A 15,214-nucleotide genomic window follows, 5' to 3' on the forward strand; every position below is an offset into this window, starting at 1 on the left:
TGTTAGGGGGAAAGGATGTCCAGAGCAAATTCCATACAGGCTTTCTGGATGCCACCACCACTCCATCAAGATACTGGGAACTGCAAATCCCGTGATCCCCAAAGGGAGGTTGCGAGGGCCTAAGGGTGGAGTTAAGCAGCCATTTTCTCAGGCTTGTGTTTATAACCCACCATGTGAGTGGGTCTCACTCTTTTGGCTCCTGCTCTTGGCTAGGCAGCACTTGGTCTCCACGGGTCATTTGGGATTCCAGGTCCACGGAACAGGTAGGACTCATTTTAGGATTTATCTCCCTCTTTTCTCCCTGAGTTTTTCATTTCCTCATTTCCCTTTCCCTTGTAAATAAAACTTTTATTAACCTTTTGTGTGTGCTTGCAGTTTAAGTCCCCATTAAGCGAGGGTAAGGACCGACAGTCAGGTAACCCGTTTGATTTATTTTTTTAAAAGATTTATTTATACATACAAGAACAGGAGTACAGGCCAGAAGTGTGGGCAGTGAGAGGATCCACCAGAGACAGATGGGGAACAGAACAGGCAGATTGACTGAAATACACTGCTAAGGGAACAGCAGGCAAGTTAGGAGAGGTCTGCTGCACCATGTGGGTTACTCCCTGGCTGGCCAGGGGATCGCACTCAAGCTGCAGAGGCTGCGGATTGCTTCATAGGTAGCATCTTAACCCCTTGCGCCACCAGGGAGGCCCAGGCAACCCATTTAATGTAGAGGTTGCCCAGGAACAGATCCACCTGTTCTGCTCCCCCTCTATCTCTGGTGAATCCTCTAACCCCCTGCAACCCTGGCCTACACCCCAGTTCTCCTATGCAAAAGTAAGTATATAAATAAATCTAAAAATAAAATAAAATAAAAATTTGAAACATAATTTAAAATTATTTACACTTTAAAAAAAAAGATTTATTTATTTATGCATACAAGAACTGGGGTACAGGTCAGAGGTATGTGGGGGTGGGAAGAGTCACCAGAGACAGAGTGGGGAACAGAACAGGCAGATTGAAGTACACTGCTGAGGGGAGCAGCAGGCGAGTCAGGAGAGGTCTGCTGCACCGTATGAGATGCTCCCTGGCTGGCCAGGGATCGAACTCGTGCTGCAGTGGCTGCAGATAGCTTCATAGGTTGCATCTTAGCCCCGTGGGCCACCAGGGAGGCCTACTTTTCTATATTTTTAGGTTTCTAAGCATATTTTTGTACAAAATAGAATAGTCCCAGAAAAATAAAAATAATTTTGCTTTAAATATTTGTTTGTATAACCCTCAATTCCCAAAATCTCAAAGACCAGTATATTGAACATTCATTTTGGACCACAAATCCAGTCAATAAATATTGAATGCCTACTATCTCGCCCCTATCTAGGCACTGTTCTAGGTAAACAAAACAGAAAAGATGTCTTTGTTCATGGAGCTGATGTTCTCATGGGGCAGACAGTCAATACCTAGATAAACAAATAAGATTTTTTCAGCTAGGGCTCCTTGCAACAAAGGAACAGCAGGGTAATGTGATAAAAAGTGCTGAGGGGGGGGGGGTCTCTCTGATGACACAAGGGGTTAAGTCACAGCACCATGAAGCTATCCACAGCCACTGTAGCAGGAGTTTGAACCCCAACCAGGGAGCTGACCCACATGGCCTAACAGACCTCTCCTGTCTAGCGCACTGCCCCCCTCAGCAGTGTATCTCAGGAGATCTACCTGTTCTGTTCCCCACTCTGTCTCTGGTAAATCCTCTTACCCTCCACCACCCTCTACTCCCCACCCCCCACCCCATACCTCTGCCTATACCCCATCTTTTGTATGCATAAGTGAATAAATCTTTAAACAAACAAACAAACAAACAAAAAAAACATTGCTAAGGACACCCATAGAGAAGGTGGTGAGGAAAGACCCCTGAGGAGGTGACAGTTGTGCTGAGAACTCAACCAGAGTGATCAAAGAGTCAGTTATGGGAATTTTCAGAGTATGAGAAATCTAGTAAAGTAGCCTGGCGCATGGGAGAAACAGAGTTGACCAGAGAAGCTGGAGAGGAGTGTGTGTGTGAGTGGGGTAGGGGCATGAGGGGGGACATCCAGAAGAGGTTGGAGGGGTAGGTCCCTGTATGTTTCAGTGAGAAATGCTGATATTCCTAATCAAAATTGCAAAAATTAATATTTTTTTTTTTGCGTAGAACTGAGGTGTAGGTCAGAGGTATGGGGGGATGAGAGTGATATGGAATTGTCAGGCCTAGTCTCCCATCCAGGAACAGATCCCAGGCTGCAGGGGCAGCGCTGAGCCCCAGCCACTAGACCACCAGGGGCTGGTGTCTCACGAAGCCGCAGCAGGAACTTCGCAGACTCTCAGGCAAGCAAGCGAGAAGAGGCAGGTTTGTTTAGAGAAAGAAAAAGTTTATTGAGAAGAAAAGGAACAGAAATAAAGTGGGACTCCCAGGCCATGAAACCAGGCCAGGGAGGGGCAAAGAAGACAAAATGGAGTCGTGTCTCAGGGAATATGTAACTTCTTTCCCTCATTATTCTAAAGCTCCACCAGTCTCTCTGTGATTGGTTAGTTCTCCACTGTCTCACTTGATTTCCTACTGAAGGGGAGGTGGGGGCGGGGATCTTTACATTCCTTATCTATTGAAGAAAAACAGACTGGCACCCACCGGTCTCAGTGCTGACCCCTTCTCATCTCCCCTTGCATAAATATCCCTGCACCCTGACAAAGGGAAGGACAGTGGTCTACCAGGCAAGAGTCGGCTGCCCTTCTAATTTGTAAACCACTCTTCATTTCCCCAAACTCCACCTCCCTTTATTACCTGAAGGAAACCAAGGCCAGCGTTAACAGTGTTGTCCTTGGTCCTGGGATGTTTATTATTCCCAGTGGAGTTAGTTACATTCCTCTTGTTGCCCTTATCTCTGAAACCTTCCTTAATTCTCCCGAGGTCCCCACCTGCACTGTCCTTGAGGCTGCCTAATTCTCCCTAATTTGCCCTCGGATTCAAGAGGATTCACCAGAGACAGAGTTGGGAAGCAGGTGGATTCACTGAAATACATGCTGAGGGGAGCAGCAGGTGAGACGGGAGAGGTCTGCTGTGCCATATGTGGGTTAGCTTCCTTGCTGGGGATTCAACTCAGGCCATACCGGTGATAGCAGTCAGACGTAATCCCTAGGCCACCAGGAAGGCCCAAAATTGTTAAAATTAAAAAGACCAACAATACCAAGAGTGAGCAAAGCTGTGGAACAACAGAAACCCTCAACCTTTGCTGGTGGGAACATATAGCCACTTTGGAACACGGTTTGGCAGTTTCTTACAGAGTTAAACACACACTTAACTAAGCAGTGTTGCTCCTAAGAGAAATAAAAATGTGTTCACACAAAAAAATTGTACACGAATGTTCACAGCAACTTTTCATACTAACCTCAAACTATAAACTACATCATCTTCATCAACAGGAAAATGGTTAAAAAGAGTGTGGTCTAACCACATGATGGTATATAATACATCAATGAAAAGGACTAAACTACAGTCATGCATTGCTTAAGGATGGGGTTGCAGGGTCTCCCTAGTGGTGCGAGGAGTTAAGCACAGCACTGCGAAGTTATCTGTAGCCACTGCAGCACAAGTTCATCCCCGGCCAGCCAGGGAGCTACCCACATGGTGCAGTAGACCTCTCCTGTCTCGCCCGCTGCTCCCCTCAGCAGTGTATTTCAGTGAGTCTGCCTGTTATGCTCCCCACTCTGTCTCTGGTGAATCCTTTCACCCTCCCCCCCATACCTCTGGCCTGTAACCCAGTTCTTGTATGCATAAATAAATAAATCTTTAAAAAAAGAAAAAGGATGGGGATACATTGATTGTTGCTTGAATATCATAGAATGTAATGACACAAATCTGCTTGGATAGCCTACTACCCACCAACTTGTATATATAGGGACCACCATTGCATGCATAGTCCATCATTGACCAAAACATACTTATGTGGGATGGCCATACTAATACATGCAGACACACAGGCAGGGCCTCCCTGGTGGCACAGGGGTTAACATCTCAGTGTTATCAAACTATCGCCAGCCACTGGGGCATGAGTTCGATCCCCAGCCAGGGAGCTGATCCACATCTGGCACAGCAGACCTCTCCTGTCTTGTCTGCTGCTCCCCTCAGGAGTGTATTTTAGTAGATCTGCCTGTTCCGCTCCCCATTCTCTCTGGTGAATCCTCTCACCCCCTGCACCTCTGGTCTACACCCCAGTTCTTGTATGCATAAATAAATAAATCTTTAAAAAAGCACACACAGACAAATCTCAAACAGTATGTTGAGCAAAAAGAAGTCAGATTAAAAAAAAAAAAAGCACACATGGTGAGATTCTGTGTATCTAAAATTCCAGGAAATGTCAATCTAATCCAACGTGGCAGGAAGCAAATTAGGGTCTGCTCTCAGGTCAGGGGGGCACTAGTTGCAAAAAGGAACAAGGAAACTTCTGGAGTGAAGGAAATTATCCATATTGTGATATAAATTACACAAGCAAACACACTTGTCAAAATTCATCAAACTATAGACTAAAATGGGTGATATTATGTTGCATGTAAATTAGGTCTCAGTAAAGTTGATCTAAAACACACAATGTTTGTGCTGATTGACTAGGTACACACATTATCTGTCCACTGCTTTCTGGTTTTTCTAGGAATTAGATTGAATCTAATATCATTTCTTAACTGTTCACTTGTTTTTGTTTTTTTTTCTCTTAACTCCTAACCCTACAGTGAACTGAGACTCTCATCTAGAATGTCTAACTTTTGAGGCCGACTAGGTCACCTCAACCCTCACCACAGAAATGTTTATCTCCATCCTACAGTGAACAGACATCCAGAGTGGTTAAGTCAGCAGAAGTGCTTTCCCAGGAGGTCTTGATGAATTGGGGGGACCCCTCAAGTCCTCCAGTTTCTTTCCTTTGCTGGCTAATGTCTGAAATGCATGAGTCCAAGTGTCAGACTTTAGAAGTTGGCAGGGGGGGAGGAGAGGGCGGGGGAGGGGGGGGGCCAGTCTTGTTGACTCAGTGAAGAGTGACCCCTGCAGCCCGGTGTTCTTCCATTCAACAGTCAGGCCCTGGAGACCTGGGCAAACCCAGCCTCTGCCTTTGTTGCACTGGGTCTCAGCCTAGTGACCCTCATTCAATGGGCCTAAGAACCTCCAAGATTCTTATTTGGGTAGGAATGTTACCCACTCCCAGGTGGACTCTGGCAGGACATCTTTGAGAAACAGTGATTGGGACAAAAGGAACACTGAAACCCTTTAAAATATGCAGTGTCTGAAATTGTTTCAAATTTTATGAATGAACCCCAAGTAAGATAAACACAGGGAAATCTCACCAAAACACATCAGAATCAAGTTTAAAACAAACAAACAAACAAACAACAATAAAGGGAAACTCTGGTCTAGGGGATTTAAAAGAAAGCTTTTGCCGGATGGGGGATGTTAGGAGAAAGCCCTGGGTAAGAAGGGCATGATAGGAGGAAGATGAACCCCATACTTCAAAAATGAACCCCATAAATCAATAGTCAAGTCCCTTGCCATTTGCTAAGGAGAAGCCAATTGGTCCTGTCCCTGGAAAAAAAGACCCAAACTCTGTTTTTTTAAGCTAATCCCCTCTCCACCTGTCCCTTCACTGGGAGGAGGGAAATTTGTATCGCATCCCAGCCTACTTCTCAGAAATCTCTGGGCAGTCACGGCAGAGCTGGATCCTGTTCTCACTGTGTTGTCCAAACAACTAGCAGGTATTTCCCAGGCCTGGCTGCAAGGACCATGGAGATCCTGCTGCCCTGGGAGACGAGGAGGCACCAGGGTCTACTCTCCAGGGACTCAGTTCCAATGTCTGGAACCTGGCTGACCCTCCAACTGAAGTTGGCCAAGTGCCCTGTGCACTTCCAGAAAGTATTTACTCAGGTTTCATAGCAGCTTGCTTTCCTGTCCAGGCCCTACGGGCACAAAGCAAAATTATCCCCAAGAAGTCAGTGTATCAAGATAGTGGGCATAAGTGGGCAGGAGCAAAGAGAGGGGGGCTGATTTGGGGCATTTGGTGGGTAAGGAGGATATTGTTCCAATCAACAGGAACCATACCTGTGGGAAGAACCCTGTGACTAGAGAGAGGTGGCAGCAAATGTCAAGTCCTGTGGCCCAGAAAAGGGATAACCCCATGAAATTTTGCACCAGTTCCAAGCCCTCTGGCCACTGCGCTGATATTGACTAACATCTTGCGGCACTTAATGCAAATGGACCGTGTTCTAGGTGCTTTTAAGTGCCTGTATCGTAAGCTTCCAGAGCTGGCTTTCTTTTGTGTAACCCAAGTGCCTGATTTAAGCTTGATGCGGAGGCATCGGTATCAAAAGGGCATCCACTTCAAAGAGGGCTAACTCAAACATCTGCCAGCCGGGGCGACCAGATAAGAGCAGGGCTCCCCTCCCCCTGCACCCAGGCGCCTTTTGTTTTACAGTCCTGCTTGATTTCGATGACTGGCCGGTTAGGACTGACTTGTGTCTTTCCTTTTTCCTTCTTTTGTCTCTCTTCCCGTGCTTTAAATTCCTGTTCTCATCATTTGAATGCACCAATAAGAGCAAGCCTGCAAAATCCTAAAACCCCCACCCTCAATAAAAGCAGAACCCCAGGCCTCTTCCCTCCCTCCTTGTCTCCTCTCCCTTGTCTCTCTCTCTCTCCCTCCCCCCTCCTCTCCATGACCTCATTGCCCAGGTGTGCTGTGTAATTTCCAGGTCTTGTAAGTCATAAACTTCTATGTTTTCAAAGTTTTCTGATGGATGTTACTGATTGTCAAGGGCAGCTTGTAATCTTAAGGATCCTAAGGACTGGTCCAGTTGTAATCTGGATAGTCAGCACTTTAACTAATTTAATCTTCAGCGACATCCTAAGGACCAGAGAGCTTAAGTGACCTGTCAAGCCAGGAATTGGCAGAAGACTCGCTCATCCCAATCACCTTTCCAAAGTGAGCTCAGGGAAACTGAAGCTGTTGGCTGGTTGGGTGGCAGTCAAGAGTGTTAGATTGTAGGCTCCACAAACCCTCCTGCCCTGAGGATTCTCATTTGGGCTTTTCCCCAAGCATATATGTTCAATTGGCAAAGTGAATAGCAGAAACATGTCCAAATATGTAAAGCCACCCTGGGTGGAAGTGAAGATGATCTCAGCTTCTGCCACTCCAGCAGGTGTCTGTTAACTGCCCGGCCTCACCTCCCATCACATCTCTTCTCTCTCTTCTGCCTTCCTGCCGTGTCCTTCCACTACCAAGTCCAGTGTTCCAAACACTCCCTGGACTTCCTTGCTCCTTTCTTTCTGCTCCAATAATCAAAATCTGGGCCTCCCTGGTGGCGTAGGCAGCTGAGTGCCATACCGTGAGGCTGTCCACAGCCTCTGCAGCATGAGTTTGATCCCAGCTGGCCGGTGAGAATCCCACATGGCAAAGCAGACCTCTCCTGTCTCGCCCACTGCTCCCCTCAGCAATGTGTATATTCAGCCTGCCTGTTCTGTTCCCCACTCTGTCTCTGGTGAATCCTCTCACCCTCCCCCGCATCTGGCCTGTACCCCGGTTCTTGTATAAAAAGAAATAAATCTTAAAAAAATAATAATAATCAAAATCTTTCAAGACTTAGCCCAAATCTCAAATCCTCCAGAAAGCCCTCATGGACCTCCCTGGTTGGAACCACTCTGTTCCTGGCAGTGTATCGAGGCAGGATGTCCACATTGGCCATGATTCACCATGTCTTAGTTCATTCCTCAGTGTTTCAATCTTCCTGGTGGTGTGGCCACAAGTATTGCTCAGGATGTAGCTGGTGCCTGCCCATGTCATGGGCAGCACTTCCTCGAGGGCCTTCATTGACATGAAAACCTCAGTCTGGGAGATCTGCAGAAATTCCATCTTAAAAAGCAAGATGAAAATATGATGTATGAGATTTTATTCTTAAATTCTATCTTCTTTAAATTTTATGATGTTCCATAAAAATAAACTTGCTTTGGGCCTCCCTGGTGTGCAAGGGGTTAAGCACTGCACTATGAAGCAATCCACAGCCTCTGCAGCACGAGTTCCATCCCCGGCTGGCCAGGGAGATACCCACATGGTGCAGCAGACCTCTCCTGTCTTACCTGTTGCTTCTCTCAGCAGTGTATTTCAGTCAATCTGCCTGTTCTGTTCCCCAGTCTGTCTCTGGTGAATCTTCTCACCCCCTGCACATCTGGCCTGTACCACAGCTCTTGTATGCATAAATCAATAAGTCTTAAATAAATAAATAAATAAATAAATAAATAAATAAATAAGTAAACTTGCTTTGGCATGACAGTCATCTTACATAAATGAAGATGAGTCCTACTTGTTCATTCTGCCAAACTTTAATGAGTTCATTGATTGATTCATTCATTCATTCATCAGACAGTAACTGATTCTGGTTGCTCAAAGGCTTTATAAGTTGGTACATGCTGATAAAGCGAGTGAAACAGCATAGCGCAGGGGTTAACCGCACAGACTCTTCAACTGAACTGACTGTAAATCCCACTTCACCACTTATTAGGCAAGTCACTGTCAGTACATAACTCATTTAAATTCTCTGTGTATCAGTTTTTCCCTTTATGAAATGGAGATGATAATAGTAACACATCAAGATTACTGTGGGGTTTACAATAGCTAAGCTTTGGAAACAACCCAAATGCCCAAAAGTAGATGACTGGATCAAGAAGATGTGGTACATATATACCATGGAATATTACTCAGCATTCAAAAAAGATAAACACATGCAATTTGCAGCAACATGGATGGCGCTGGAAGGGATCATGCTCAGCGAAATAAGCCAAAAAGAAAAAGAAAAATACCGGATGGTCTCACTCATAGCAGGAATCTAGAAAACTTAAATAAGGGACCAGGAAAATGAATATAAGAAAGTGAAAATCAAAATCAACAAAAAACTATGAACCAGAGACACTTTTTGGGGGTGGGGGGCGGGAGGGGAAGGATTGGGGTCAGAATGGGACGTTTGCAATTGTATGGGGGAATATAAAAATAAAATTTAAGATTAAAAAAAAAAAAGATTACTGTGGGGTTGAATGCACTAATACATAAAAAATATAAAGCAGTCAAGCAGTATGTGCATGATATGCACATGTAGAAATCTTGGCTTTTAAATCACTATTGTCAACACTAATGTAAAATGTGTTCTAACAGAGACCAAAAAGGGCCCCCCCGCCCAGGCTGGAAGTGTGGGGAGGTCCCTGCTAGGTCGAGGAGGGGATGGGCAGTTCAGACAATAGGAGCTGCACTTGTGAGAGCTCAGAAATGTTCACCAGCATGGCCAGCTGGGGGAACCGGGAGACTGGGACATAATACTCAGTTGGGAGCAGGTTTGTGCCAGCTGTGCCATGTCAGGGCATTTGGGTCCTTGTGGGAGATAATGGGGGGTGGCAGTAAAAGATCTGTGCTACAGATTGGCTGAATGTTTGAGTCACATGTTTCTGGCAACTGTGTGGAGTATGGATAAGCCTAAAGGTGGGATGCCCCCCACTATAAGAAAGGTGGTGAATACTTACCTGGCAGGGGAAACAGCATGCTCATGAAGGTAGTTTTCCCAGGGCGAGGCTCCCCTATTGCACTCCCGGAGTGCTGACCCCTACGATTTCCCCAAACATGGGAAACTCGACTGCATAAAATAAAAAAAATATAAAAGAAAGAAAAGGTGGTAAGGCAGCGGTCACGAGCCTTGAAAGGAGAGAGTGGATGGGAGGAGGGGGGACAAGAATAACCCATGGGGTTGGGGACTGATAGGATAGGGTAGGAGAGGCAGAGCTGGCTGGCTCCCAAGTTTTTGCCTGGGTCACCATGTAGCATTAAAAACCAAAACAGGAAATTCAATAGGATTGTCAGGCAGGTGGTAGTGGTTGGGATGCTCTGGGGAGGTGGTGCAGAGGTGACACTTCACTGTGGAGCATGTGGTATTTGAATTCCATTGCCAGGGGTTATCCTGCCTGCGTGGTATTTCCCATGCCCCAACTCCCTCTCTCCTGCTCCTCCTCTTCTCTCTCTCCGCCCCTTACTATGTCTTACTCATTTCTGCACCCCCCACACACACTCCCTGCCACTCCAGCACCACTCCAGACTTGTGTTCTGTGCTCAGTGACTGCAGCTGAATGATTTTAATGGAATCCAAGCTCGCTCCCTGCCCAGTGCTCTAGGTCGAGTGACTGTATCACAAATGTCATCACGCATCTCTCCTGTCTTGCAGTACTGCCTGGGAGGACCCAAGAGAAGCATCCTTCCACTTGAGGAAGCCAGCCTGCCTGGGCCTTGCAACCAGCCCCGCAGCTGCCACGTTAACCTGGGGACTGGGTCTTCCTCAAAGCCTTCCCACCTCCCTATGGGAAGAGAACTTGGGCCTGAGGGGCTGTAGCAATGGGAAGAATAGATGAAATAGAGAAGAGTGTGATGTGATGGTGAAGGGGCAAAGAGAAGACATAGCCTCACGTTGCCTGGTCCCACAAAACAATGGCTCTTTGGAGACATTTGTTCAGGGAAGTGATGGAATCCTTAAATCCCACCCCCCATACCTGTCAGCCACCCAAGCAAAGTATTGCCCTGGAGTGAACCCACAGTTCTTGGGGCTTTCTCTGCCTTCCATAGAGTCACCAACAAGGAAAATTCAGACAAGAGAGAGCAGCTTAAAGTAAATCTAGAGCAGCCAAAAACCAACAACACAGCACCTCCTCATTTCGTGCTCCTGAGCAGCCTCAGCTCACCTGAGAGGTGAGGGTAGAGCGGAGCTCCACATGCCTGAAAAGAGACTACATACATGTGTGCACTTGTGTGTGCTGCATGAGAGAATGTGCATCTGAGGTACAGGTGGACGCAACTCACGCTCATACACATATGTTTGCACCTGTGATAGTATGTATGACCACATACACGTCACCCATGTGAGTCTGTGTATCTCCATGTGTTCCCCATGTGTGGGCTACACCCGCCCTGGGAGCAGCAAGGAAGCAGAGGGAGCAGTGGGTACGTCTCTGCACAGTTGCTAGCCTGTTTGTGGGCAGGTAGACAGGAGTGGGTTTGGGAGTGGTTGTGGGAACAGGAACCGTGTGTTTGTTGTGAAGGTGGATTTCTGCCCAGGTGTTTGTGAATTAGGATGGGACAGGTGAGGAGGGGCCACCATTTTCCATCTGCTGGTCACCTCCCAGGACGATATCTTTTGCCAAAAGTGCTCCAGTCTGATGGCTGGATTGGCCTGGCCTGCCCAACAGGAAGGTCCAACCTTGGAAGCCCTGAGAAAGTGTAAGCTCAGTCTCTGCAGGTTGAAAGGAGTATGTGGGGGATGGAAGCAGGAATTCACCTCAGCTCCTCCAAGGTGACTGACACCACAGATGCCTTCCCTGCAGGGGTGGGGGCCCCTGGTATGATGAAGAGACTGTTCTGGTGGAAGTGTAACAAGGTGGTCCCCAGGAAAGGGGGAGGTTCCAGGTTTTCTGCCCCACCCAAGGAAGGGTGGAGCTGACCATGGAGAGAAGAAGCTGCAGAGGAGACTGAGGAAGGAAGGAAGCAGGATAGAGCCAGAAGGAGACCTGGAGGAGGCGCATGGAGCGGAGAGACACGTGAAGAAACTGCGCTTGCCTTTTGGTCATGGACTGGGTGACACAGATGTGGGGAAAGGCCCGTGGGGAGGTGACAATGGCGGGTTTTTTTCTTGATTTTGATTTTGCTCTTTTCCCTCCAGACTTGTCTGGTTGTTTTCTGATCCTTTTCTGTGGTTCCCCACTGGAAGGTGCTTTAGACTTGTGGCAGGCTTTGGGGCCTTGCTCTGGGCCAATCCCATTTGGGTAGACTTTTACCCACGAGGGGATGGGCAACTTGATTTAGAAACTATATTCTTTGAGTTTCCTGTATTGTTTCCTAATTGCATTAAAGTTCCTTCCCATTAAAGTCTCATATGTTCTGTGATGATGCGGCGGATGGCAGAACCTATTTAGAGCAGGTAGGTTTGCGGGGTCTGGGGTGCCCCTCTCCCTGCCCTGTAACAGAAGGGGCCTAAGTGTGACTACTCAACAGATCCCCGGACTGTGAGGGCCAAAGAGGGCAGCATTTGAATTAGGTCATAATGATTGGGAGAATGGCAGAGGAAGGAAGTGAGAGAGAAGGGGGAACATTCCATGTGGCAGAAACAACCTGAGCAAGGACAGTGAGTCAGGAAAATATAAGGTCAATGGGAGAGACTTCGAGCTGGTTCACTCTGCACGGGAGGCTGCCTTCTTCAGGTGTGTGTGTGGGGGGGAAACCCAGGCGCAGAGAGAGGACGTGTTTCTAAGACCTAGAAGGCAAAATGAGGTCTCTTGACTTCCAGGTCCATGTTCTCTCTGCTACTCCAGAAAGCCATGAGGAAGAAAGTCAGGGAATCAGGCCACTGATGTGCTTCCTTTGCTCTCTTATCCTCAGCTAGGAAGCCCTGAGCCAAGGGCCCTTTTCTTTGCCAGTGGCTAGCTCTGTGGTATGGAACAAGGTAATTTACTTCTCTGAGCTCCTCATTTCCAATCTGAAGGGGATATAAAGCTATCACACCTGGAAATGAGGCCTTTGACTTACCTGGAAATGTGGTCTAGAAGAAGCTACAGCACAATGTAGATGCTCAAATAAATGTTTTTATTATTTTTTTAAGATTTGGTTTATTTATGCATACAAGAGCTGGGGTACAGGCCAGAGATGCGGTAGGGTGAGAGGATTCACCAGAGACAGAGCAGGGAGCAGAATAGGCAGACTGACTGAAATACACTGCTGAGGGGAGCAGCGGACGAGACAGGAGAGGTCTGCTGCGCCATGTGGGTTTCTCTCTGGCCCTCCGGGGATCGAACTCGTGATGCAGAAGGTGCGGATTGCTTCATAGTGCGGTGCCCAACCCTTTGCGCTACCAGGGAGGCCCATGTTTTTATTATTTTTTTAGAGATTTATTTATGCATACAAGAGCTGGGGTACAGGCCAGAGGTGTGGGGGGGGGTGAGAGGATTCACCAGAGACAGAGTGGGGAGCAGAACAGGCAGATCTACTGAAATACACTGCTGAGGGGAGCAGAGGGCGAGACAGGAGAGGTCTGCTGTGCCATGTGGGTCACCTCCCCTGGGCAGGGATCAAACTTGTGCTGCCGTGGCTGTGGATAGCTTCATAGTGCTGCGTCTTAACCCTTTGTGCCACCAGGGAAGCCCTCAAATAAATGTTTTTAAATGAAAGATGGCCTGCAGGCCTCTTCTTCCACCCCTTTATTTTGAGAAACTCACCCTCTTGCTTCCTCAGACAAGGCTAAAGGTGGCCCAGAATCATAAAGACCTTGAAAGGGACAGCAGGAAAGATAAATAACCTAACTGTGCAGAGGCCTTGACTTCACCCTGTCTCTGGGGGGATGCCCTTGAAAGCACCCTTCCTTGCAGCCTTGACCTTGCTGAATACTTCTGTGGGAAGGGGCTGGAGAAGGGGCCGGACCTCCAGCAGACAGGGGCAGCTGGACTGAGGGAGTCCTGGCAGGCCTCTCCTTCACTCCCGCTCTCCCCACACACTGCCTCTCCGCTTCCAGAAGTGTTTCAAACCTTCCTGTCTCAGTACTGAGGGTGTGGGCTGGCTTCCCCACGCTAGTGAGGCCCCCTTTTCACGTTCACGTTTTTATTGCCACCTCTTCTATGATAGCAGCTGTATTTCTTTGAACCTTGGAAAACACACACAAGCACACACAAACGAAACCAATCTGTGGTGATAGAATCAGATCACGATACTTCTGGGGTGGGGACTGGCTGGGAGGGGGCACAAGGGTGCCAAAAATGTTCAAAATCTTGATCTAGGTGATGGTTTATACAAGTATAAACATTTGTCAAAATTCACCCAGTGGTACACTTAACATTTGTGCCTTTTACCGTGGTAGGATACATGCCTCCACAAAGCACTGCTGGCATCCAAAAAAAACGTACCTGCAGAAAAATACATGGAACAGAGGTGCTCACACAAATGAGTGATAAGAGAACCCCTATGAACGCAAATGGGGTGCCCACAGTGCCTGACTGTAAGCAAGCAGTTCCCCTTAGACACCCACTGACAGGGCATCTGGACTCCAGACACCATGTGCCTCTTGCTCCCCAAGTTTATGGGAACACAGAGACCAGGGATGGGGCGGAGCTTCTGGCTTTGGAACCTAGAATTTCCCATCAGTGCAACCCTAAGTTTGACTGCAACGCCTGTTCTGGTGTGCTGAAGGAACAGAAAACACACCCGTTTCCCCTTTCTGGGAGGGGGTTTCCGTCATACTGGCCTCCCCAGGCCAAGTCTTGGCTGGGGAGTGGGGGGTGTCCCCAGTGAAAGTCAAGGAGAAATGTGCCTTCCCTGCATCCCTGCTAAAAATAACCCCAGGCAGCACTGCTACCGCCACAGCCACCGAGTAGCAGGAAGGACAGAGTCATGTTTTGCTTTAAACCTAGAAGCAGCTCAGCAGTTGGGGGTAAAGAAGGGGTGGGAAGGGGTGGCTAGGGCTCTGAGAACCTGACAGTACTCTCCCCACCCCTACCCTACCCCCAGCTGCAGCTGGTCGATTCAGGGGTTCCAGGGAGTGTATGTGTATAAGAGTATGTGTGTGAGAGAGAAGGAGGAAGGGAAGGAGGGAGGGGGAGAGAGAGAGAGAGAGAGAGAGAGAGAGAGAGAGAGAGAATGTGTGTGGTGTCCTCAGGGCCTCCCAGCAGAGCTGGCAGCCTGGAAAGGTTGGGGATGGGTGGGGAGGGGTCTCTGTCCTGCTTACTGGAGCGTGGAGGCTAGAAGAGCAGAAGTCACGTACTCGGAAGGGTCCCCACCTCCTCTGAGAATCTCTCTGTCCTGGCAGCCCACACCAGGCTCCCTCTGTGGCCCCTGGCCTCCTACACGGAGGCTGCCTGTCCCTGGGGGCTCCTGGCACACACAGGGCTGAGGATTGTCACTTCACAGTCCCCCTCTCTGTCTGGTTTCCGCTCTGCCCAAAGAGCTCGGGAGGTCCTCAAGGGTGGGTGCGGTCCAGTGGGGAGGAATTTCCCTGGAAACGGGAAGTACAAGATGTGTCAGTGTGGGATCCCAGCATGAGGAGAGAGCCGCTGAGTAAAGGGAAGAGGCCCTCCTAGCTACCCACCCTTGCTCTCTCTCCTCCCACTGCTCCCCCGCCTGTCTCAAGTACCACAGGCCTCGGAGGCCTCAGAGGCCTCAGGGTG

The 15,214-nt window shown here is 48.3% G+C and overlaps 1 pseudogene; it reads left to right on the forward strand.

Annotated features, from left to right (window-relative positions):
* The first annotated feature begins 9,542 nt into the window (after window positions 1-9,542).
* Window positions 9,543-9,671, forward strand: LOC119253646 (U1 spliceosomal RNA; annotated as a pseudogene).
* Window positions 9,672-15,214: the final 5,543 nt, after the last annotated feature.

The sequence above is a fragment of the Talpa occidentalis genome, unplaced genomic scaffold (genome assembly GCF_014898055.3).
Source record: "Talpa occidentalis isolate TD23 unplaced genomic scaffold, MPIMG_talOcc4v2.1 talOcc4.2, whole genome shotgun sequence".
Classification (NCBI taxonomy): Eukaryota; Metazoa; Chordata; class Mammalia; order Eulipotyphla; family Talpidae; genus Talpa; species Talpa occidentalis.